The sequence below is a fragment of the Rattus norvegicus genome, chromosome 8 (genome assembly GCF_036323735.1).
Source record: "Rattus norvegicus strain BN/NHsdMcwi chromosome 8, GRCr8, whole genome shotgun sequence".
Taxonomy (NCBI): domain Eukaryota; kingdom Metazoa; phylum Chordata; class Mammalia; order Rodentia; family Muridae; genus Rattus; species Rattus norvegicus.
In genome coordinates, this window is record NC_086026.1 from 79,434,026 (window position 1) to 79,459,360 (window position 25,335).

Here is a 25,335-nt window from a genome sequence, read left to right on the forward strand (position 1 = left end):
AAGAAAAATTTCAATCTTCATTCTTTTTAAACTAACAAGACTAAAGAATTTTCTCGTAGCTTTTAGAGGTTTGCTTCAACAGCTCTGAGAGCCCTGACTTGTAACCTTGAGATTATAAATATTTGTTAGCAAAAAGACACATTTATCAGAATGTTTGTTGTGCAGAAGAATTGGATCTGTTCACTTAAAAGTTGCAAATTCTGTTTGCTCGCCAAACCTGTGTAATTAACCACTGAACGAGACCTCATTCATTTAACCACAATTAATTCAGCAAATATAAATGGTTGTGCAGATTTTGTTTTTTTGGTTAAGGCCATTTTTAAAGGAATTTGCCCTTGCAAAACTTACTTTAAAAGTAAAATCAAAAAACAACTCTAGGGCTGCCGAGATGACTCAGTGGTTAAGAGAATTTGAGGCTCTTGCAGAAGACCCCACTTTGGTTCCCAGCAGCCATGTTAGCTGGATCATGACCACTCGAAATCCCAACTCTGGGATCTGACGCCCTCTTCTGGCTGCCAGAGGTACCTGCTCACACTTGCACATAACCACACACAGATGTACACATAAGCACATAACTTTTAAACATAAAATAAGCAGCTTTTTAAAAGGGACTCTGGTAGCAAGCCTTGTAAGTAGTTTCTAAAAATCCCTGCTTCTTGGCTTCTTACACTGTTTAATTCCCTCCCCTTGAATCTTGCCTACGTCTAATGACTCAGTGAATAAATACAAAAAGTTGTCCAGCCTCCGTCTTGGACCCTACAGCCACCTCGATGTTGATACCCAAGAAGAACCAGATTGCCATCTATGAACAAACTCCTTTTTAAGGAAGGAGTGATGGTTGCCAAAAAAAGATGTCCACATGCCCAGATAACCCAAGCTGGCAGATAAGAATGTGCCCAACCTTCACGTCATGAAGGCCACGCAGTCTCTTAAGTCTCGAGGCTACGTGAAGGAGCAGTTTGCTTGGAGACATTTCTACTGGTACCTCACGAATGAGGGCATCCAGTATCTCCGAGATTACCTGCACCTACCTCTGGGGATCGTGCCCGCCACCCTGCGCCACAGCCGTCCCGAGACCGGTAGGCCTCAGCCCAAAGGTTGAGAGGGTAAGAAGCCTGCAAGATTCACAAGAGGGGAGGCAGACAGAGACACCTACAGACGGAGTGCTGTGCCCCCTGGAACTGACAAGAAAGCTGAGGCTGGGGCTGGCTCAGCAACGGAATTCCAGTTTAGAGGGGGGTTTCGGTCGTGGACGTTGTCAGCCACCTCAGTGACGTTGGAGATTATGTTGTGTTGAATAAACTTTAAAGAAAAACAAAACAAAACAAATATGAAAAGTTAGCTATTGACAGAAGTTTTTTTTTTAAATATGCCAACATGACTTGGCTATATAGTCTCCAGTGTCTCGGTTAAATGCTACTATGTGGCATTCCTGTGCACGTCTTTCTCCAATGTGACTGAAGTCCCTAATCAGTTGTACCAGAGATGATGCATTTTGATTAAGTTGGATAAGATCCAGCCAGCTGGAAGACGTTAGACACAGCTGAGGCTTCCCTGAAGACGGGCGATTCTGCCTGTGAACTGCAGCTCACTGTGCACCCGAGAAATCCAGCCCACCCTTCCTGGTGGCCGGCCCTGCAGATCTGCAGACTCTGGTTGAGCCTTGAAATAGTCATGGCCTCAGCCAATGCATCCTGGTGAGAGAGGGTAAGGCGGAAGACCTGGTTATTCCACATTCAGAACTGTGGAATAAAGTCAGTCGCCCGATAGCCTTACAAAGCTAAGTCACAGAGCACAGGGCTCAACTGTTGAGCACACGTGTATATAGAGTGACTATTCAAATAAGTTGAGAAATAAGAAGAGCCACCTTCTCTCCTCCCTGAAGGTAACAGTGCCAACTGTAGACCCTGAAATATCGGGACCAAGTTCTGAGAATTCTCTGCTGAGTCTTGAGGGTCATCAAAAGACCATTTGAGGATTGTTAGGGGTGCATCCATTCCTGGTGTCCTTGGTAACGTTCACAAATGAAACCCTCTACCTCTGGGCAGGATGTATGCAGAACTTCACAATCTGGCTAAGTCCGTGCAGTCTTCCCTTTGTACACAGAGACAGGTTATAGATTCAAGGTCAGAAAAGAGGATGGAAAATATGAATTCCTCCTTCACTTTCACCTCCTGAGAGCAATGCACTTCCCCACCCTTTGATACACACTTGGCGGTGTGCCTTGCTGCATGATAAGTAGCAAGCCTGATTTGGGTCTGGTCAGTCAGTTGTTTGCTCTTGGGCCAATGGGGTATCCGTAGATTTGACACAATAGCTGAATGGACACTGCTCAGCCAATCAGATGCGTGCTAATTACTCTTCTTGTGTTGCTGTGAAGAAACACCTGATGAAAGGAATTTAAGGAAGCGAGGGGCTATTTGGGAGTTCTAGAGTAGTTGTCCATCACTGCAGAGAAGGGCTAGCAGGAGGAGTTTGGGGAGGCTGCTCGTGCTACATCCCCAGTAAGGAAGGGAAGAGACATGGCTGCTGCTACTAAGTTCGCTTCCTCCTCCTTATTCAGCCCAGGACCACAACCAGTAGGACAAATTTATGACAGAGTCAAGAAGCTTCTCCAGTGACGTGCCCAGAGATCCTGTTATGCTAATAGTCAGTACTGTCCTTGGCAAGATGCTAGAAGACTTGACACAGGGTTAAAAACTAACTTGCATTACCTTACTGGAGAACTTTCCTGCTTAAGCAGGAAAGATGAGATAAGTCACAGAACCGGATCCAACCAGCCAGGGGAAAAAATGTTATGGGGAGAATTCTCTTATCGTTTGTTTGTTTTTAAAAATTTGTGGGGTTGGGGATTTAGCTCAGTGGTAGAGCGCTTGCCTAGGAAGCGCAAGGCCCTGGGTTCAGTCCCCAGCTCCGAAAAATAGAACCAAAAAAAAAAAAATTTGTTTCTCTAATTTTATGTGTGACTGTGTGTGTTTATATGCACCCTGGATGTTTGTTGCCTGCGGAGGCCAGAAAAGGATGTTAGGCCCTCTGGAACTGGAGATACAAACTGTTGTGAGTCCCCTTGTCAGGTTAAGCCGAACTCAGTCCTGTGCATGAGCAGAATGGCTCTTAATCATGCCAGCCCTTTATCATGTGTGTTCTCTCTCTATCTCTGTCTCTCTGTCTCTCTCTGTCCCTCTCTCTGTCCCCCTCTGTCCCTCTCTCTGTCTCTCTCTGTCTCTGTCTCTCGCTGTCTCCGCCTCTGTCTCTCTGTCCCTCTCTCTGTGTCTCTCTGTCTCTCTATGTCTCTGTCTCCCCCTCTCTGTCTCTGTCTCTCTCTGTCTCTTTCCCTCTGTCCCTCTCTCTGTCCCCCTCTGTCCCTCTCTCTGTCTCTCTCTGTCTCTGTCTCTCTGTCTCTCTGTCCCTCTCTGTCTCTCTCTGTCTCTCTCTGTCTCTCTCTGTCTCTCTCTGTCTCTCTCTCTCTTTCTCTCTCTCTCTCTCTCTCTCTCTCTCTCTCTCTCTCTCTCTCTCTCTCAGCAGGCCTTCTACAAAAAAAGAAAAGCATACCGCTCCTGACTGTCCAAAGACTATCATCTGATAGGTAAATAGATTAGATAGATAGATAGATAGATAGATAGATAGATAGATAGAAAGAAACAAGCTCCTAGCAGATGAATAGGAGGCAGCACAAAGAAGGCCCACGATGGGCCTGGGATACACACCCACATCGAGGACCATCTCGACAGATGTGCCCAAAGAAGTTTAACAGGCAGCTTAACAGCTGTCCAAAGCTGCAGATCAGAGGGGATATAAAACAGTTAAACCTGCTCCAAGGCACAACGTGTCACCATCTAACAGTTACAAGCATCCCTGACTGCACTGGGGAGGAACATGCACAGGCCGGGGCTCCTGGCTGTCCGCATGCCAGGAAGATTATAAAAACGCCACGCTGTGATATGTAGCCCTCCTGCCGGGGAAGCAACGATTAAGCTGAGTATTTACAGCACCTATTCAGACAGGAACGGCCTGCGAGGAGTGCTACCTGTCTTCTGGTTGGATAAATTAGTTGTGAGTGTCACAAGATTAGAGCTGCCTATTGTTCTGTCTGTTGAAGGTGGGAAGGGACGAAAGCCCCCCATCTGCCCTTGTAATGTTCAGTCTGAAGTGCAGGAGGCGGCCTCTTTTCTTCCTGCGCTAATGGTAAAGCAAGATCTCGACTGGCTATATTAGAGTTTGGGGCATCGTTAAGAAGACAACACACAGCAAAGGAGGGAAGAGCATGCTTATTTATAGCAGGACGGTGTGTGCATGAAAGGGAAGGGAGGCAAAGCCAGGAACCTGGGAGAATCAAGTGTGAGAGGCAGGCGAGGTGAGCTCCGGGAGCCACTGCATAAATGGGTGACATAATCAGAGCAGAAATGCTTGCCAGTCAATGCGAAAAATGATCTTCCATTTGCTCAACTCCTCTCAAAATATTTTCTATATAAATTGTTTTGCCCTCACATTTCCGTGATCTATGGAGCTATGAACCCTAAATTAGTGTTAACAGGAATTGACAAGCTCTGTACTAAAAACGATCAGCCAGGCAGCCCGCCCTACGGGCTTAATTATAGAAGGATAGTACGGAAGGAGCAGAAAACCCTCTTTCAAAATTTTACCACATGCAATATAAATAAAAGATTATCTCATCCACTCATAACCTCGCAGATCAAACGGAGGACAGGAAGGTGACTTTGCTGGCTTTCATAATTATTTATCACGCCTGAACAGTTGTGTTGTGTTTTGACAAATTCAAGATTCTTAATTTTTTTTTTTTTTTTGTGGGAAAGAAGCAGTAGTCACCCTACTCTGTGAGTCTCAGGCACAGGTTCAGGAAATAACTTGAATTAAAATCAATGGAGCCCGCCAGGTTCTCCATGTGCCGGATATAATGATGGGGGTTGAACCTTCAGCAGACATCTGTTGGGTGTCTCTTATGAGGCATTACGGGGGCTTGTGTGTGTTTGTATGTTCGTGTGTGTTCATGTGTGTGCATGTTTGTGTATATGAATGGTTTCATGTGTGCATGTTTGTGTGTGTACATGATCCTGTGTGTGCATGTTCCTATGTGTGCATATTCATGTGTGTGCATACTTGTGTGTGTGTCTGCCTGCTTGAATGTATGCATGCTTATGTGTGTGCATGCATGTGTGTGTGCATGTATATGTATACATTCTCCTGTGTGTACATGTTCCTCTATGTGTGTGCGTGCGTGTGTGTGTATGCTTGAGTGTATACATGCTCAATTGTGTGCATGCATGTGTGTATGCATGTGTGTATATATACATGCTCCTGTGTGTGCATGCTCCTATGTGTACACGCTCCTGTGTGTGCATGTTCATGTATGTGCATGTGTGTGGAGGCCAGAAGCTGATGTTTGTATTTTCTTTGAGATAGGGTCTCTTACTGAAGTTGGAGCTTACTGATTTACTAGGCTGGCTCATCAGTGAACTCCAGAAAATACCTGTCCTCTCCTCCACTCTATATAGCCAAAACCATATTAAAAATGGAGATAAATTTTTATTTCAAAATGCAGTCCGTACATGCAGCACATGCCTGCAATCACAGCACTTAGGAGGCAGCAGCAGGAAAATCAGGAGTTGGAAGCCTGCATGGTCTTCATGAGACCCTATCTCAAAAATACAAAACCCAAAAAAATTTAACACATAACAGCTCAGGAACTCAGACAATTCAGGTTCATAGTTCAAACTCCACTCACTATGTTGGGCAGTCTGTTGTGTTTTGATATGAAACCTCCCCCACGGCCTTGTGTTTTGAGCGGCTGCTCTTCACCTAGTAAAGCTATTTTGAGAAATCGGCAGAAACTTTAAGAGGTCGGGCCCATGGACCCATGCAGAGAAAATAAGCCATCGAGGTCGGGTATTTGAAGATATGTTATCCACAACCACTTTCTGTCTCATCCTCTGCTTTCTGGTTCACCCGAAGGAGAACTAAACTGCTCTAACATGCCATCCCACCATGGCAAACTAACCCCTAAAAGCACGTGTGCACATGCTGGCAATTACAGTGAGGGGCCACAGAGGCGGCCGAATCCCCAGAGCTTGACAGCCAGCCTAGCAAACTTGGTAAGTCCTAGGCCAAACTGCACCACACCTGAGAAATGACACTTGATGTTGACCTCTGCTGCCACACACACACATCCGTGTATACACCAACTCGCGCACGCTCATACACCCTCCACACACTTGCACACAATGACAATTTGACTAGTTGCCCAAGAATTAGGTTGCTAGTGATGTTTTGAAGTCCCAGTTGACTGGGATATGTCTCAGTTGGTTATCTGTGCACATGCATGCACGTGTGTATGTGTGTGTGAGTGTGTGTGTGTGTGTTGCACATGTGTGTGCATGTGTGTATATTTTATTTAAAAATTGCTAAAGCTGTACTACAAAGTATTTGGTCTGAGTCAGTATTGTTCTTTGAAGCTTCAACATGTATATGGCTAACCTCTGTCTTCCACACCACCCCTTTTCTCGCTCCCTTTAACCCTGTTTTTGGCTACACTGGGCTTCCCTCCATTCTGACTTCTACTGTTCTTAGTCTCTCCATTGTGTCTTGCAATTTCACTTCTGCTTCTGATTGTTTCCATTTCTCCCTCACTTTTCTCTTAACTTCTGTCAGACCTCGCTCGCCTCTGCTGTTTGTGGATCTCATCCTGAGCTCTTCCTCGTCCTACTCCTGTTTTTCCTTCACAGAATCAATCATTCCAAATCTCAATTTGCTTTTCGTTTGTTTGTTTTTGTTTAGAGTCAGGATCTCACTACATAACCAGGGCTGGCCTGGAACTCACTTTGTAGACCAGGCTATCCCTGAACTCACATAGATCCACCTGCCTCTGTCTCCTGAGTGGTAGGACTAAGGACATGTGCCACCATGCCCAACCACCTTTTAAATTTAAATTTGACAGCAAAACATCTGCTCATACGTCTCACCTACCCTGTGGAGAGATTTTTCTGGGGCTGTCGGCAATGGCCTTCATGTTTTCTCATACTTATATAGATCATCTGTGGGGTTCTTATAGATTTTTCACCTGAACAACATGAGTTTTTCCAGGACCTAATATTTGCAGAAGTTCATGCTGAGAAAGAGCCAAGGCCAGCCAGAACTTTTCTTACGTTGCTGAGTTTTACAAGTTTGTTTTCCTTGAGTTAATGGCGTTAAGCCAATGTGAGTTTCTTCCAAAGCAAATTTTCTTTTCTCTGCCTTAGGCAGAAACAGATTGCTTCCCAAACATATGACTTGTGTCTGTAGTTTCTTTTCTAGCTTCATTTTCTTCCTTTCTGGAATAAAAACAGGCACAGAGAAGCCTCTGTGGGGGCAGCATGCTTGCCCTCTTCTGCCACTGTGCACGGATTTCAGGTTCCGTACCTCAGGGCACACCTCCCTGGAGAAGTGTGTGTTCTCCCTTTTTAAGTAAGTGCTCAGTGCCAGAGCTTTCTGTCCCCCTAACTCGACACTCCAGGCGATCTTCCCAGTTAGGTTACAGCTATTTTCTCCTTTTGTCAGAAATGGGGTTTAATCTTTTTCTCTATCACTTTTTCTGTTGCTCTTGAGAAGAAATGGGAAGGCACAGCTGGATTTATGTCCCCATCTGCAAACACGAATCCCTTTCACTCCTGTAAAAGTGACCATTGTTTCTGTGTTTTATAATGCTGACAGCATACTAGAACATGTATAAAATTATATATAAATTCACCAATTTATATTGTAGTGTGCATATGTCTGTATTTATTTGTAATATAGTCTTACATACTCCATCCTGTTTCTTATTTGAGCCCAGATCTTATTTATCCCAGGCTGACTTCAAACTCACTATGTAACTGAGGATGACCTCAGACTTTGAATCCTCCAGCCTCTATCTCCCAAGAGCTGGGATTACAGGTGTGCACCACCACGCCTGGATGGTGAGGGGTGCTGGGCACTGAACCAGGGTTTCCTGCATAGTGGACAAACACCTGACTGGCTGAGCTACACCCACCAGCATGATTTTCACTTGTTAGACAACCACTCAAAGAAGCTTAAAGAATGCTTATGGAGATCAGCGGCATTAAATGGTCTACAAAAGCAGAGATGCAGGGCTTTGGGTGCAGGGAACAAAATTTCCCTTTTCTAATAAACCTGGGTAAATGTTACATGCCATGTATTCAGCACATATTAAAGAAATGGCTTTGAGGACTGATATCTGATAGAAATATATAATAAGCACAAACCCGGGTAGTGTTGTAACTTAATAGAATTTTTTAAATTTCATGTGTATGGAGTTTTACCTGCACAGATGTATGTTGTACATCGTGAGTGGGTAGTGCCTGTGGAGGTCAGAAGAGGGCATTGGATCCTAAGAAACTGGAGCTACAGATAGTGGTGAACCTCCATACGGGTGCTGGAAATCAGACCCAGGTCCTCTACCAGTGCAGCCTGTACTCTCCCCAGCCCCCTCTTAGCATAATATTTGTAAACTGCTTCATATTTATTATTTCATTTCATCTTCCAAACTGCTCCTCGAAGAGGATGCTGTAAATCCTTTGTGTAACTGTGGAACACAAGACTCGGAGTGGGAACGTGTCTTCTTAAGAGGCCACACAACTGAATAGCAAACCTTGGTCCCTGAGATTCAGGAAGTGACAATGTCCCTTGGTAGAACATGTAACCCCCCCCCCAAAAAAAAAACAAATCCCACTGTTTAGAAGCTGCTGAGTCACAGAACTGTCCTAATCAAAGCACATTAGTCCTCCTCTCTTCCTAGGTTTTTTTAAAGGTATTTTTAATGAATGTTTTTTCTCTTGCACCTATGTTAACACATCACATATGTGCAGTACCAGCAGACGCCAGAAGAGGGCATCAGATTTCCCCTGGAACGGGAGTGACAGACAGTTGTTGGCCATCATCTGGGTGTTCAGAATCGAACCCAGGTCCTCTGAAGCAGCAGCCAGTGCTCTTAGCTGATAAGTCATCTCTCCAGACCTACCCCCTGAATTTTTATAATAAAAGTAGAAATCTGGGCCGGGGATTTAGCTCAGTGGTAGAGCGCTTGCCTAGGAAGCGCAAGGCCCTGGGTTCGGTCCCCAGCTCCGAAAAAAGAACCAAAAAAAAAAAAAAAAGTAGAAATCTTCTTTAAAAAATATAAAATAATCTCTTGATATTGGTTACATAATACAAGGCAAAGTAGAAGTTCATACACACTTCTGTCTGGTCAATGTACGTGTCTAATTTGGGTAACTGAACCTTAAGAGTTTTCTAAGTGAGATCTGGGAAAACAACCTTTGTTAGCTATGGTGTGTGTGTGTGTGTGTGTGTGTGTGTGTGTGTGTGTGTGTGTGTGTGTGTGTGGTGTGTGTGTTTACACACACGATGTTTGTTTATAGAGAGAGATTTAGTTACTGTGTGTGCACGTTTATGTGTGTGCAGGTGCAAGTGTAGACTAGTGTATGGGTGTACATGTGTGTGAGGCCAGAGAACAACCTCAGGTGTCATTCTCAGGAATGTGGTCCCCTTGTCCTTTTGAGAGAGGGTCTCTCACTGGCCTGGAGCTCACTAAGTAGACTAGCCCGGCTGACAGGACTCAAATCTACTTGTCTCCGTCCCCTCAGCATCAAGGTTGGAAATCCATGCCACCATCCTCAGCTTTCGTTCACATGGATTTAGGGGACTGAACTTGGGTTCTCGTGCTTTCAAAACAAGCATCTTAGCAAGCGAGCCATCTTCCCAGCCCTAATCTAATGTACCTACTTTCAGATGACCAGTGGCTTGGTGTTGAGCCAATTACTATTAGAGAGTACATCACATAGCCATCTATTAGTCTGTCAGGATGGCTTCATTCCTTTGAAATAAACTGCCTCTTCCATAACTCATCCTGATGCTTGGTGGTCAGATGCTATGCAATCAAATAATTGAGACTTCTATAATATCTAAATGTAGTAGCATTGTTACAGCCAAGTACATGACATTTGACTGATTTATTGGTGTGTGTGTGTGTGTGTGTGTGTGTGTGTGTGTACATGTGCGTGTGAACGGGGTAATTGTGATAAAATCAGCTACACACAAAGTATTTTAAAGACAACTAAATAACTTGTGAGCTGGATATCGTGTAACCATCATAACCAACCCCTTTCATAAACACATGAATCGCTGCCATTAAAATAGGCTGATCTGACAGAACTGAAAGAACTTCCAACATACGTCTCTGACGGGTTCTTTTTCCATGAACATTTTATTCTTAAATATTTGTCTTTTATGGTTTTCTTTGCTTGCATGTATGTCTACACCCCATACGCATGTGGTACCCATAGATCTCCTGCTCCTGAGTTTCAGACAGTTGTGAGGTGTCGCATAGCTGCTGGGGATCCAGCCTGGGCCCTCTGAACTGAGTTATCTTCAACCCCCATGGGTATTTTTTAAAAATGTTACGAAAGAGTTGATTTTATAAATTCTGGTCTTTGGAAGGTAACCTCTCCTTTAAAATAGTATCGAGTAAGAAGTATTCAGTACATATGGCTAAAAATAAACCCAAGCCAAATTACCAGAGTAAAGAGAAAAGCAGGAAGAAAACGAGGGAAGGAGCCAGATATGATTGGAAATATAGATACTTAGAATTCCATGTGAAACTAAAAATGAAGAGGGGGGAGATGTATGCATATATACATGCATGCATACATGCATACATACATGCATATATACATACACAGCACATATATGAAATCATTACCCTGCCTTCTACACCTAATTCTACAGGCCCTAAAATGCTAATTAAAACTTAACTGTGGCGCTTAGTTAATTCAGCTGACAGCCTACCATGGGGAATATTTTGGCAGTTAATTATATACATTGACAGTTTTTATATGGCGGGTATAAATTTATAGTGATACAGCTATAAAAACAATCTCACCCCAGCAACCAGGATTTTGTTCCTCTGAAGGTCCAGATTAATCTTAATCAGCTGTAGGAAACGTAAGTGGGCAGCTTGATGACTGACTCCCTAACATTCTTTACGGGGCTCCCGCGTCTTGTGAATTATTTTGGGTTTTTGTGCTCTGCTGGAACACAGTCAGCAAAAAGACCAGCATTTCTAAAACAGATGCGTTAGCCAACAAACTCCAATTCTCTCCCCGTGTCTCTGTCTCTCTCTCCCTCTCCCTCTCTCTCTCTCTCTCTCTCTCTCTCTCTCTCTCTCTCTCTCTCTCTCTCCTCCCCCCCCACACACTTTAAATTAAGATTTCTATCTTCACCTTCAAGATTTGTTCCATTGCATTCCTATTTGTCTTAACAATCATAACACACAGGCTCACATAAGGGCATTTCTGTTCAGTCCCGTGATGTCTTTTGCTGCCCCCCCCAGCACATCACCACCCCCAGCACATCGCCACCCCTCTCTCTCCATCTCCCATGTCCCCTTTGTTCTCTGAGCAGTCTCAGTTCTACTTGCCTGTCATCCAGACATATATGGTTTTTACGTATCCATAAAGTCTAGGGCCCACGGATGAAAGGAAAGATGCACATTTCTCTGAGGCTGACTTAATTCCCTTCATGCAACCTTTTCCAGTTGCATCTTTTTTTCCTGTGAAAAGGAATAAACAACTTTATGAGTGGAAAAACAATCCATTTCATACACAAATACACTTCTTTGTCAATTTCACACCCGTGATAAATGATTGCCCTGAACCAAAGATGTTACTAGGTTAAATATATTATAGAAAATGTTTATGGTCTAACTGATGTGTCAGAGTGTTAAAGACAGAAAGCAATCAGAGAAGAGTCAAGGTACAGGGAGGTTGGGCAGGTGGCTCGGTGGATACATTTGCCCATGAAGACGGAGGACTGGAGTTCTGGTTCCCACACCAGGCCTGGTGGTTGTGCAGCTCTCCTGTGACCCCAGGGCTTAGGAGGCAGAGACAGGCATCTCGGGGCTAACTGGCTAGCCAGACCAGGTGAATTGGCAACTTCTGAGTTTAGTAAAACACCTTGCCTTGGTTGATAAAGAGGAAAGCCTTTGAGGAAGACATGTAATGTCAACCTCAGGATGCTAAATGCACCCACACACATGTGAACATGCATATGTACATGAATGTGTGACACACATACATCTTGTGGTGGTTTGAATCAAACTAGATCCTGTGGTTAGGCTCATGGGGAATGGTACTATTAGGAGATGTGGCCTTGTGGGAAGAAGCATGTCACTGGGGTGGGCTTTGAGGTCTCAGATGCTGAAGCCAGGCCTAGAGCCTCACTGTCTTCCCCCTGCCTGCTGATTCAGATGTAGAATTCTCAGCACCATGTCTGCCACCCGAGATGACAATGAACTAAGCCTCTGAACTGTAAGCCAGCCCCAACTAAATGCTTTCCTTTGTAAGAGTTGCTGCGGTCATGGTGTCTCTTCACAGCAATGAAACCCTAACTAAGACACATACATATGTCATAACGGACAAACAAGCAAACAAAGAAGGACTGAAAAGGACTTAGACACTCAGTGCTGAAGAATGCTTGACACAGAAGGCAGGGGAGACATCACTCACAATATGATATTCTACTTCTGCGTTCTGAAGAACCCTCCATGATGCTTTTTAAAAGGCAAGTACTCATGGGTTCCCAAACCTACATTTTATTTTTATCTTTTTTATTTTTATTTGTTTTGCTAGTGGCCAGTCGGTCTTCCTGGATTAAGGTGATGTCTCATTTTTGGGTTTGTTTTTGTTTCTCTGATAACTTGTGATGCTAAGTACTCAATATCCCATCGTTGCACGCAGATTTCACGTTTAAAGTTCATGATTGTGACTAGGGAGATGGCTCTGAGGATAAGAGCATTTGTTCTTGCAGAAGACACATGGCAGCTCAACGCCTTCCTCTGACTTCATGGGTGTCAGGCATGCACACAGTACACAGGTATACATATGAGCAAAACTTCACTACAATAAAGTAGTTTATGGTGTGTTTAAAAATCATACTGTCTGAGACAAGTTTTAAAAGGCCAGAGTTTGATGGTTTAGTCCCTGTGAGCTCTGGGAGGGTCTGGTTGGTTGAGAGTAGACATGGAGGGACACATGGCTCCAGCCACATATGTAGCAGAGGATGGCCTTATCTGGCATCAATGGGAGAGGAGGCCCTTGGTCCTCTGGAGGCTTGACGACCGAACATAGGGGAATGCTAGGGTGGTGAGGTGGGAGTGGGTGGGAGGGTGGGGGAGCACCCTCCCAGAATCAATGGGGGGATGGGATGGGGGATTTTCAGAGGGGAGACCAGGAAGGGGGATAACGTTTGAAATGTAAATAAATAAAATAACCAATAAAAATAAACAAACAAGAAAATGTAGTAAGAAGCTTAAAAAAGGGGAAGAGCTTGTCAAGAAGAAGAAGTCAGGCAGACACATAAGTCAAAGGCAGAAAGATTTTTAGATGCTAAGAAGTTATCTTTTCCCATAAAATATTGGAGATGTGACAGCTTGTCAGTAGAACAGGGTGTGTCTATAGCAACACCCTGAATGCCTCTGAGGTTCTCTAATCTCAGAAGCTAAGCAAGGTCAAGGCTGGTGAGTTCTGGGATGGGAACAAGAGGAGGAGGTACCAAGTGCAGAGCTTTGCAGAGCTTATCCTCTGCTTGGTAAGTCTGATGGTCGCTCTGCTTGTTGGGATGAAATGCCCCAGAAGAAGAGGGAAGGCTTATTTTGGCTAATTGTTGCCCACCATGGTGGGGTGGCATGGTAAGCAGGACCATGGGGCACCTGATCACATCTCACCCAGTCAGGAAGCAGGGGGTGGGGAGTGCTGGAACTCAGCTCACATCCCTTTTATTCAAGTGAGACACCAGTCCTTTCAGGGTGGTTCTTCCCTCCTCAGGTAACCTAGAACCCCTCCCTCACACACATGCCCAGACGTCTGTCCCCTACATGATCCTAGATCCTGTCAAACCGATGTGATGACACGGAGGGATGGAGAGGGTCCAGAGAAGGACCATATTGGAAATGAGGTGTCATAGATGACAGGGCTAGAACCAAGGGAAAATGGAGGTGAAGGTCAGAAGACCACCTCCTGGCCACTGCATGAAGACGGTCTGTGGATTTGTGTAGGTCATAAATACGCACGCCAGTATGCATCCATTACTGGTTCTGAGCACTTGCTCAGGAAGGTTAGCCAAACACAGGTCAATGGTTACTGTCTCCAGAAATATATAAACTACCTTCTGTCTTCATCTATTATGTGTAGTCTGTGGTCCTCAGACAAATAGGGAGGTGCTTGATCGTGAGAGTGGGCTCCGACCTGGGTGGGTAGCTTCTCTGTGCTTCACATGCTGCCCCACCATCAGAAGGGATCTCAAGTCGCCTACAGGGATAGATATCCTACAGTTGGCCAAGCAGCTCCGTCTGCAGCCTTGAGGATGACGAAGAAGAACACCTCTATCTTCCACTGCCAGGTGAGCTCCGTCCATCTGCTTTTCCCAAGGAATCATGTGTAAGTAAAGGAGCATAACCAAGTTCGTCAGTAACATCTGTTGATTAGGGAAGCACATTTCTTTCTTTCTTTCTTTCTTTCTTTCTTTCTTCCTTCCTTTCTTTCTTTCTTTCTTTCTTTCTTTCTTTTTATTCTGGAGCCTTCAATAATATAGAAAGAAAAATGGTGACACAGGGTCAGTTTACCTCTAGGCCTGTGACACTTCATCAATATGGTATTGACAATTCAGTTAAGCTGAAATAGAAGAGCGTTATTTAGCTGTTAGGAACTAGTAAATATATTATTTACTATGTTGCCTGCAATCAATCATAACCAAGCCATTGAGACATGAGCTTTCTGAACACTTTCCTGCAAAAATCTAAAAATGTCCTTCCTCTCTCTCTCCCTCTCTCTCCTTTTCTTCCTCTATCCCTCTCTCCCTCTCTCCCTTTCTTCTTCTCTATCCTCTTTCTCCCTCTTCCTCCCCTTCTCCCTCACAACCTCTCTCTATCTTTATCTCTCTCAATCTCTTTATCTCTCAATGTCCATCTTTTGATCTCTTACTTCTCCTCTCATTCCCTGTCACCCTCCCTCCCTCCCATTTCTTCTTTTCCCTCAGCCTTTCTCAATATTTCTCTCACTCCCAGTCTCTCACAGCTCTCCCATGACTCTCTCGCTTTTCTCTCCCCTCTCCTTTCCTTTCTTCCCTTTTTTCCTCTTCCCTCTCCCTTCTCTCTGTATATATGTCTTGAATGATCGTATTTTTGGTTGATGAATGTGGGGATTTATTAGCAGGAAATGAAAACTGATAGGTATTTAACATTTAATGTAAAATAATCTACTATAACATAAAAAACTCAAAATAATACTAACTGTCTTAATTGCCCCTGATAATTAAACTGTCAGTGCGTTCATTAGAAAGATAGGTAGACATAGTGAGTTATTGACAGAAGTTCTTCAAATAGAGTGGCATAATTTTAAATCTAAATTTAATTTAAATCAAAGGTATTTTCCTCTCCAACTCTCTTTCTCTTATTCCTTCTCTCTCCCTTCCTCACTCAATTAATACATAGTGACAGAACATAGATTAGTTATTGGGGAATCTCTCTCTCTCTCTCTCTCTCTCTCTCTCTCTCTCTCTCTCTCTCTCTCTGTGTGTGTGTGTGTGTGTGTGTGTGTGTGTGTATGTGTCTATGTTTCTCTAAATCAGATATCTAATAAACTGGATAGATTTGAGGTCTTTTTTTAAGTTTAATCCCACCACAGCTCACATCCTGTTTCCATTATTTCAAATAAAAAGGAGTCATGGGGCCTGGAGGGATGGCTCAGTGGTTAAGAGCTTTTCCGGAAGACCTGGGTTTGGTTCTCAGCTCCCACACTTGGCAACCCACAACTGCCTATAACTCTAGCTTCAGGGAATCTGACAGCCTCTTCTGACCTCCATGAGTACTTGAAGACACATGCATATGCATGCACATACACGTATACATACACACACATACACATGCATGCACACACACGCCTATGCATGTACACAAAATTCCAAAACTTTTTATTCACTTTATTGATCTGTTATTGAGACTAAAAATCCGTTTGGAAGAACTTATATACATAGAAGAGGCTTTCCTTTTTCCTAATTATCAAGATGCTTTTGCTGCACTTGCTGGGGCAGTTAAGACAGCAAGACTACACTAGTCGTGGAGCTTAGTGTCACACCGTGTAACGGGCAATGGACACTCCCCACCACAGTGTGGCCGCAGAGAGCTGCAGGCGAGCACCTTCAGTGGCAGTATTAGAATTCAGAAATAGGAAGTACAATGTTAGTTCCAACTGGAAGTATAGCCCTTCCATGTAAGCCTGACAGCAACAAGAAATTATCATCAGCACAGTCTCGGAGCTCAGTTTACATATCAGGTATCAGGTCATCACGGGACAGAAGCTTTCTGCCCAGGTAGCCCCTCGTGGGTGATCATTGAAACAAATGGTTTTCCATGAACCGCTGTGACACAGAACTTACAAATTGACAGGTGGCCCCTCGATGTCCATCAATAGCCACTAATATGTCACACTGCCACCTGCCATCAGGAGAGCTTTTCACCACCGTGTGAGATCACTTGTCATTGCTGTACAGAAGGCACTCAGCTGGATCAGCTTGTAATACACAGACTCAACTGTGTAATTTCAACTCCACTGCAGCACTAAATACCAGAAGAGTAGGGTACTTGTGGCAGAGAAGAAAGAGAATGTGGCAACTATCATTACCTCCCTAAACTTCAACAACTCAAAAGAGCCCTCTTCCCAAGAGGTTCAGATCCCCCAATTTCACACGGTGTAATGGCAGCCAGCTCCACAGAACACACACAGGCACTTGTCTGCTGATGAGATGTCTTTCCACCATCACTGAACAGGTGGGGATGATCCCATTGCATCAGCTCCAGACCAAGCTTTAGGTCATCTACCTCATAGCCAATTTGAGCCTAAAGCAGCCTTATACACTATTTAGAAACTTACTAAAACTCCTTTCAAAGTATAGACTCTTCAAGACAAACGTGCATAGACACACACACAGAGAGACATGGCACACACACACACACAGACAGACATGGCATGATTGCTACTGTTGGTTTCTTAAAAGTTCCCCCAAATCTTGATCCGTAGCCGATGTGCTATGGGAAGTAGAATTTTGAGGTTGGACCTAGCTGGAGGAAGTTGGGACATGGGACACATTCTTAAAGGACATACTCTATCAGGACCCTGTCCCGTTCTGCCAACTTCCCCCACCTACGATCACCTGGCGAGAACCTCAACTGAAGAACTATCTAGAATGGTTTGGCTTGTGAGCATGTCTGTAGGGGGCTATATTATTAATTAATATAGATATACCCAGATCATTGTGGGTGGCACTATAACCTAGGTGGGGTGCCCTGAACAATATAAGCAAAGAAAAGACTTTCTGAGAGCTAGCAACGAGGCACGCACAAGCATGTGTTAATTCTCTTTGCTCTTGGTGTTGACTGTGATGTGACTAGCTATTGAGACCTTGTCTTGCCTTTGGCAATGGTCTATCACCTGGAATTGTAAATCAAACAAATCCCTTCTCGTCCAAATTGTGTTTTATCAATGTATTTTATCATAGTAACAGAAAATTATAATACCTCTGTGTGTCTTTCTCTTGATTCCCTGGCTGTCTATGAGCTGAGTGACTTTCTCTATCAGGCTACCACATAGTCCCTGCATGATAAACTGTCCTGCCAAAGACCCAAAGCCAAATGACCTTGAACTGACCCTCTAAAACCATGAGACTTAGTGAAGCTTCCCTCATTATAAGTTGTTTGCTTCAGCAGTCTCAGTGAAGCTAGCCTTCAGGGGTCCATGCACAGAGCCCTTTAAGATGATAGCCAGCTCCTGCTGCCCTTGTGCCTCTGTGCCCCATTCTAATGTCTGCTTCAGGCCTTATTAATATACCAGGCAGCCTTATTCCGCTGAATTCAAAAGCAACCTGGTATGTTTTTTTGTCTTACTTAGGGTTTCCATTGCTGTGAAGCGACACTATGACCAAGGCAACTCTTATAAGGACAACATTTAATTAGGGCTGGCTTACAGGTTCAGAAGTTCAGTCCAGTATCATCATGGTGGGAAGCATGGCAGTGTCCAGGCAGGCATGGTGCTGGAGAATGAACTGAGAGTCCTACATCTTCATCCAAAGGAAGCCAGGAGCAGTCTGTCTCCCATGTGGCTAGGAGGAGGTTCTCAAGGCCCAATCATACAGTGACACTTTTCCAGTCAGATCTCCACTCAGACTAAAGTTCATGAACCCAGCAGATAAAGCACCCTTGCCATTTTTACCCCATACACACATGTGGGGAGTTGACTAGGTATGGCTCCCATAGACTCATGTTTGAATGCTCGACTATTGGGAGGTGTGGCCTTGGAGGAATTGTGTCACCGTGGGGACGGGGTTTGAAGTCCCATATGTTCAAACCAGGCCCAGTGTGGCAAAGTCTCCTTCTGCTGCCTGCAGACCGAGATGTAGAACTCTGAGCTCATTCTCCAGCACCACGTCTGCCTGCACACTGCCATGCTCCCCACCATTACAGTAATGAACTAAACCTCTGAAATTGTAAGCTGGCCCCAATTAAATGTTTTCCTGTATAAGAATTGCTGTGGTCACAGTATCTCTTCACAGCAATAAAACCCAAACCAAAACAACATACTTGTTCAAGGGGCTGGAGAAATGGCTCAATGGTTTAAGACATATACTGCTCTCGCATTCAGTTCCCAGCACCCACACAGTAGCTTATACTGCCTATAACTCCAGTCCCAGGGGATCTGACACTCTCTTCTGGCTACCTTGGCCACTTGCACATACATACATACATACATACACACACACACACACACACACACACACACACATACACACACACACGCACATACACACACACAGAGAGACAGAGACAAACACACATACACACATCTAAAAATAATAAGATAAATAGTTTAGAAAAGAATGCATTTAAGACAAACCTTGTCTAGCCTGAGTTCCTCCTCTGTGGGTTCCTGTATAGCTCTTTAATGGTGTGGAAAAGCAGCCTACTCTGGCACTGGGGAAAGACAAAGCCACCTATGGTAAGAAATTAAGAGCAAAATTACATAAGGCTTTACAAAAATAATAGTATTCTGGCTGCATTTTTCAACGGAGCCATAAACTCATTCCCCAAGCCAGAAGGATCGTTATCTCCATTTCACAGGTGGAAAACTGGGAATTACAGAGAGGTTAATGGCTGTGTCTAAGAGCACACAGCACGCCCTCATCAGAAAGTGCCAGAAATACAGGTAGAGTGCAGGGCTCACACTGCTCTGTGACAACCCGAACTTTCCTGAACAAGTTAGACTTGGCCTAATTGGCATTCAATTTTTAAAAATGTCTTTCATTAAAAATATAATTTGAAGAACTGGGTAATTGATTCACATTTGATTAAGGCAGATTCTGTTGGATTAACATGATTAATAGATAAAATTATAATCAAACAGAAAGCAGTACAAAAGGTGTTAAGCCATGGATCACATTAAGACTGCGTTTTAAGATGGACGTGCTGGGGCTTGTTTTGTATTCGAAATATTCATTTCATTGTACAGCTCACACTGTCCAGTTATCACTGGGAAGGAGTTAGGAGGAGGCCTCTGTCCAGGATTAAAAAAAAATATTTGGGAGGAGGTTTTATTTCTCAGTGAAGGAACCCTTGGCCATCCTCTTTCTGATACTCCCCAAGTCAACTGGTTCAAGCTGGGTAGTAAATTTCTCAAGTTGATAATAAAGTGGGCCACACTGGTTATCCATGCCCAGGCCTGCACACAGTTAACACCGCATTCAACGTCTAGGAACCCATATAGGGATGTCACAGCTCACAATGCCGTCTACAGATGCAAAACCACACTCCTCCAAGAGCAACCCGGTGATTTCCCTACCAGTTAGCTGATGTGAGACGATTCCTGCACAGCCACATCCCAGCAGGCAACTCAGAGGTTAAAATGCAAACTAGCACATTGAAGGATTTGATATCTGGCCTCAAATTCCTGTATAACAGGGAGAGGAGATGGGGAACTGGTATCAATGGAGATGGGTGGGCAGGAATGGAGGCAGGAAGCATGAGTGGAGGGGGTGGCATGAGTGGAGGGGGGTGGCATGAGTGGAGGGGGGTGACATGAGTGGAGGGGGGTGACATGAGTGGAGGAGGGTGGCATGAGTGGAGGGGGGTGGCATAGGTGGAGGAGGGTGGCATGAGTGGAGGGGGGTGACGTGAGTGGAGGAGGGTGGCATGAGTGGAGGGCGGTGACATGAGTGGAGGGCGGTGACATGAGTGGAGGGGGGTGACATGAGTGGAGGGGGGTGACATGAGTGGGGGAGGGTGGCATGAGTGGAGGGGGGTGGCATAGGTGGAGGAGGGTGGCATGAGTGGAGGGGGGTGACGTGAGTGGAGGAGGGTGGCATGAGTGGAGGGCGGTGACATGAGTGGAGGGCGGTGACATGAGTGGAGGGGGGTGACATGAGTGGAGGGGGGTGACATGAGTGGAGGGGGGTGACATGAGTGGAGGGGGGGTGGCAAGAGTGGAGATGGGTGGCATGAGTGGAGGGGGGTGGCATGAGTGGAGGGGGTGACATGAGTGGAGGGGGGTGGCATGAGTGGAGGGGGTGGCATGAGTGGAGGGGGGTGACATGAGTGGAGGGGGGTGGCATGAGTGGAGGGGGGTGGCATGAGTGGAGGGGGGTGGCATGAGTGGAGGGGGTGGCATGAGTGGAGGGGGTGGCATGAGTGGAGGGGGGTGACATGAGTGGAGGGGGGTGGCATGAGTGGAGGGGGTGACATGAGTGGAGGGGGGTGGCATGAGTGGAGATGGGTGGCATGAGTGGAGATGGGTGGCATGAGTGGAGGGGGTGACATGAGTGGAGGGGGGTGACATGAGTGGAGGGGGTGACATGAGTGGAGGGGGTGACATGAGTGGAGGGCGGTGACATGAGTGGAGGAGGTGACATGAGTGGAGGGGGGTGACATCAGTGGAGGGGGGTGACATGAGTGGAGGGGGGAGGCATGAGTGGAGGGGGTGACATGAGTGGAGGGGGGTGGCATGAGTGGAGGGGGTGGCATGAGTGGAGGGGGGTGACATGAGTGGAGGGGGTGGCATGAGTGGAGGAGGGTGGCATGAGTGGAGGGGGGTGACATCAGTGGAGGGGGGTGACATGAGTGGAGGGGGGTGGCATGAGTGGAGGGGGTGGCATGAGTGGAGGGGGGTGACATGAGTGGAGATGGGTGGCATGAGTGGAGGGGGGTGGCATGAGTGGAGGGGGGTGGCATGAGTGGAGGGGGGTGACATGGAGGAGGGTGGCATGAGTGGAGGGGGGTGGCATGAGTGGAGGGGGGTGACATGAGTGGAGGGGGGTGGCATGAGTGGAGGTGGGTATGAAGGTTAACTTTTTTCTCACCACCAAGATATTCTTGCTTTCAAGAGGACCGACTGAGTAGTAAAATCTTTCTTCCCTAAACATCCATGTCTGTATAGTAGAAGCAAGAAAGAGGACCAGGAGAAGCCTTAATCATTTTTGGTCTTTGTCAATATCCCAAGCCAACTTATATGATATACAACATGACAGAAAACCTGTGTCCCTGCAAATCAACCCTGGGGCAGCCTCTGGACATTACCCCAGGTTAGTCCTCAGATTTCACCACAACAATCCTACTGTATTCTTATTTATGATCAAATGCTCTGATTGAGTAAATATCTAAGAAGCAGAACTGAGAGAGGGTCTTGCAAGGGTATTAGTTCTTTTTTTTGCATACAAAATATAGAATCTATAAAGGTGGCTTGTATTTCATGTTGGCAAGGGCTTTTGTTAAAGTACAAAATGTAAGACAATTTGGTAACATGTACTAAAGCAGCCATAAATATATGTGCATGTCCTGTGAGTCTTTCCACCCATGTCTATGCACAGTAAGGTCAATTCAAGATTGTTATTGCAGTAATATGTGTAACTGTATTTAAAAACGGCAGAAGCAATCTAAAAATAAAGGGTTCAATAACTCACAGTACAGTCCCATCACAGAATATGAATCCAAGACAGGCACAGTGATTTCTGCCCATAACCCTAGTACTTTAGGAGGCTGAGACAGGAGGATTGTTGTGAGTTCAAAGCCAATCTTTGTCGCGCCCACCTCGTCCGGCAAGGAAGATGCAACACCGTCGGATCCTTGTCAACAGCCTTTATTGCAGGACACCTTCATTGCTGATACGGGGACCTCGAGCAGCAAAAGCGCTCGCCTTATATACACAACAGTATGCTAATAATCCTTCAGGGATTGGCGGGGCACGGGTCACCCCACTATCACCCCACTGTCATCCCACTATCACCCCACTACTTGTCCTCCAGGGATTGGCGGAGAATGAATCACCTCACTAGCGTGGTACTGCCCCTCATTAGCATATTACTGGCCAACTGACACCAGGTGCAAAACCTGTGCATGCGCAGTACCGTTGTTCACCACTGGAGGGCGCCCTACAAATCTTGGGTACATGGTGAGATGTTTCAAAAAAAAAATCAATAAAGGGCTGTAGATATTGTTCAGCAGTTAAGAGCACTGACTATTCTTGCAAAGACCCTGGTCCAGTTCCCAGTACCCACACAGTGACTCACAGCTGTCTATAACTCTAGTTTCAGGGGATCTTCTGGCCTCTGAGAATATTGCACACATATGGTATTCCCATACACCTTCGGGCAAAACACGTATCCACATAAAATAAAAAAGTCTTGAAAATAAAAAATTCAAAAAGACTAGAGCCAACCATTATGTCAGGGAATAATTTTTTTTTAAGATTTATTTATTATATATGAGTACACTGTCGCTGTCTTCAGACACACCAGAAGAGGGCATCAGATCTCATTACAGATGGTTGTGAGCCACCATGTGGTTGCTGGGATTTGAACTCAGGACCTCTGAAAAGAGCAGTCAGTGTTCTTAACCGCTGAGCCATCTCTCCAGGTCCTAAGGAGTGATTTTTAATGCAGTATGTTTTAAGTGATAAAAGGTTTATATAAAATGTTCACTTAAATAGTACAGCATGTGTATGCATTTTAATGGAGTTTTAAAAACTAGAATGGACAAACTACCAGATATCACTGGATTGGTCTCTAAAGAAGAGAAGGAACTGGTCATGAACTTGCTTGCTTGCTTGTTTCTTACTTTCCTAGACAAAATGACTATGGGAAACTGTGTGCAATGCTAGTACTTGGATCAGACTGAGAAAATGACTGAGCAGGTAAAGCACTTGTCACTCAAGCCTGATAACCCAAGTTCAATTCTTAGAAACCACGTAAGTACAAGGAGGGAGCTGCCTCCATAGAGTTGTCCTCTGACCTCCACATGCATGCTGTGGCATGTTCTATCGAGAGAGAGAGAGAGAGAGAGAGAGAGAGAGAGAGAGAGAGCAACAATAATCTTTTTTTTTCTTAAGCCAGACATAGTGGCACATGCTAGTAATTCTATCACTGGGGAGCAGAGACAGGTGGATCCCTAGGGCTCACTGACCAGCCAGCCTAGCCTACTTGACAAATTGCAAATTTCACCCCCGTGAGAGATATTGTCTCAAAATAAGGTGGACGGCATTCCTGACAAGCAACACCTGGTTGCTCTGGCCTTTACACACACACACACACACACACACACACACACACACACACAGAGTGAGAAAGATTTTTTATTCAAAAATCTCCTACAGTTATAACTCAGATGTGATTGCCAAGATTTGTCCCCTTCTCGTGTTGTTTCTCTCTGCAGATTGTCTTGCCTGCTTGTAAATCCAGACCCCACTGCAATTTTCCTTGGTACAGTTGGACCCAAATAAAAGGGTGAAAGAAAACATTCAAATTCTGTTTTTCTCAGATCTGGAAGTCTGCCTGTAACACTGGGAAGCTTCCCTGTGCTGGCAAGTTTCATCTGTATCTTAATCGCCACACATAGCCCTGAGTTCTCCAGGCGCTGCCCCGGAGTCTGCAGTTGCCCTCACAAAGAGCAGCCATTGCCCTGGATTTACTCTGCCTGTCTATTTGAATCAGATGTAATGATAGCAATAATAGCTGCTAACATTGCTGAATGCTTCCCGCATCCCAGCACTCTTCTGACCTATCTAAGTGTAAATGAGATACAAACAGCTCCGAAAGCCTCCTGGTACTTGCCACCTCCTCTTCTGGGGTGCTTCTGAGGGAAATAAGACAGAGTCGATCCTTCACCTCCCAGCCAATGAGCTATGGTAGGCATCATCTACACCAGGACCGTTTTGAAAACAAAACAGGGAAAATAAGAACTGCTAAAAAGATAATCCAGAGACATGCCACGTGACCTAGAGCGAGAGGCCACTGAAATCAGTGAACATCCTCACACGGAAGCCAGTGTTGCTCTGAGAATCCTTGGGGCAAGCTCCCTCTCCTCTAGAAGAAGCTTAACCTGCGTGTCTAGTTCCTAACAATGAATGTGTTTGCCGTTTTCTAATTAATTTCTTGTTGATGGACAGTTGAGATACTCTTGCCTTTCACCTATTAAATACATGTAACAGTTTTAGACTAGTCCTGTGGTCTATATCCTAGAGTAGCACAACAAGAGCTTTCTTTCTCTCTGTATCCTTCCCTTTCCTGAAAACACTGTAGCAACTTACCACAATATCTTACTAGCTCCCTCACTGGTTAGTAAAATCAACAGAACCTTAGAAGCATGTTTATTTTATATTTGTATAAGTGTCATCATGTTTTTCTTTTTACTTTTTACTTGTTTTTATTTACTTTTTAAATTGTCTGTGTATGTGCTAGTCTGTGTAGGGGTTTGTGCGCATGAGTGCAATGCCCATGGAACCCAGAAGAGGGCACCAGATTCCCCCAGATTGGGAGTTATAGGTGGTTGTGAGCCACCCCATGTGGGTGCTGGGAACTGAACCCTAGTCCTCTGCAAGAATACTCTGTGGTTTGGACTGCAGAGGCATCTCTGCAGCCCCTTGGAGATATTTCTTAATTATCCTTTCACGGTTTTGATGGCATGCACCGAGAAGCTCTGACCAAGCCAGGCTGCTGCTTGAGGATTTCATTCATCCAAAGAGCAAAGTGGGGCCAGGAGTTGTTTAAGACCAGGAACATCTTTTCTTAGCTTCCAGAGTAATTGTTTGCCAAATGGTACTAAGGCTTTGCCTCTGTCTCTGTTCCTCGAGATGCTCCACCTTTACATCCCTCCCTCCCTTCTCTACTAGTTTTTCAACTTTGTTTCTGGTTTGTGAATGAAGGATAGTTATGGTGATGACCACAATTACTAGAGTTTGATTTCATGTTCATTTGGTAATA

The 25,335-nt window shown here is 45.0% G+C and overlaps 1 long non-coding RNA gene and 1 pseudogene across 1 annotated transcript in view; both read left to right on the forward strand.

Moving 5' to 3' along the window:
- Positions 1-470: 470 nt before the first annotated feature.
- Positions 471-1,274, forward strand: LOC134480202 (small ribosomal subunit protein eS10-like; annotated as a pseudogene).
- A 21,160-nt stretch (positions 1,275-22,434) lies between these two features.
- LOC120094198 (uncharacterized) overlaps positions 22,435-25,335 on the forward strand; it is a 30,669-nt gene continuing 27,768 nt past the window's right edge. Inside the window, exons 1-2 of the long non-coding RNA XR_005488283.2 lie at positions 22,435-22,529; positions 23,203-23,270. This is a non-coding gene — a long non-coding RNA (uncharacterized LOC120094198). The remainder of the gene's footprint in view (positions 22,530-23,202; positions 23,271-25,335) is intronic.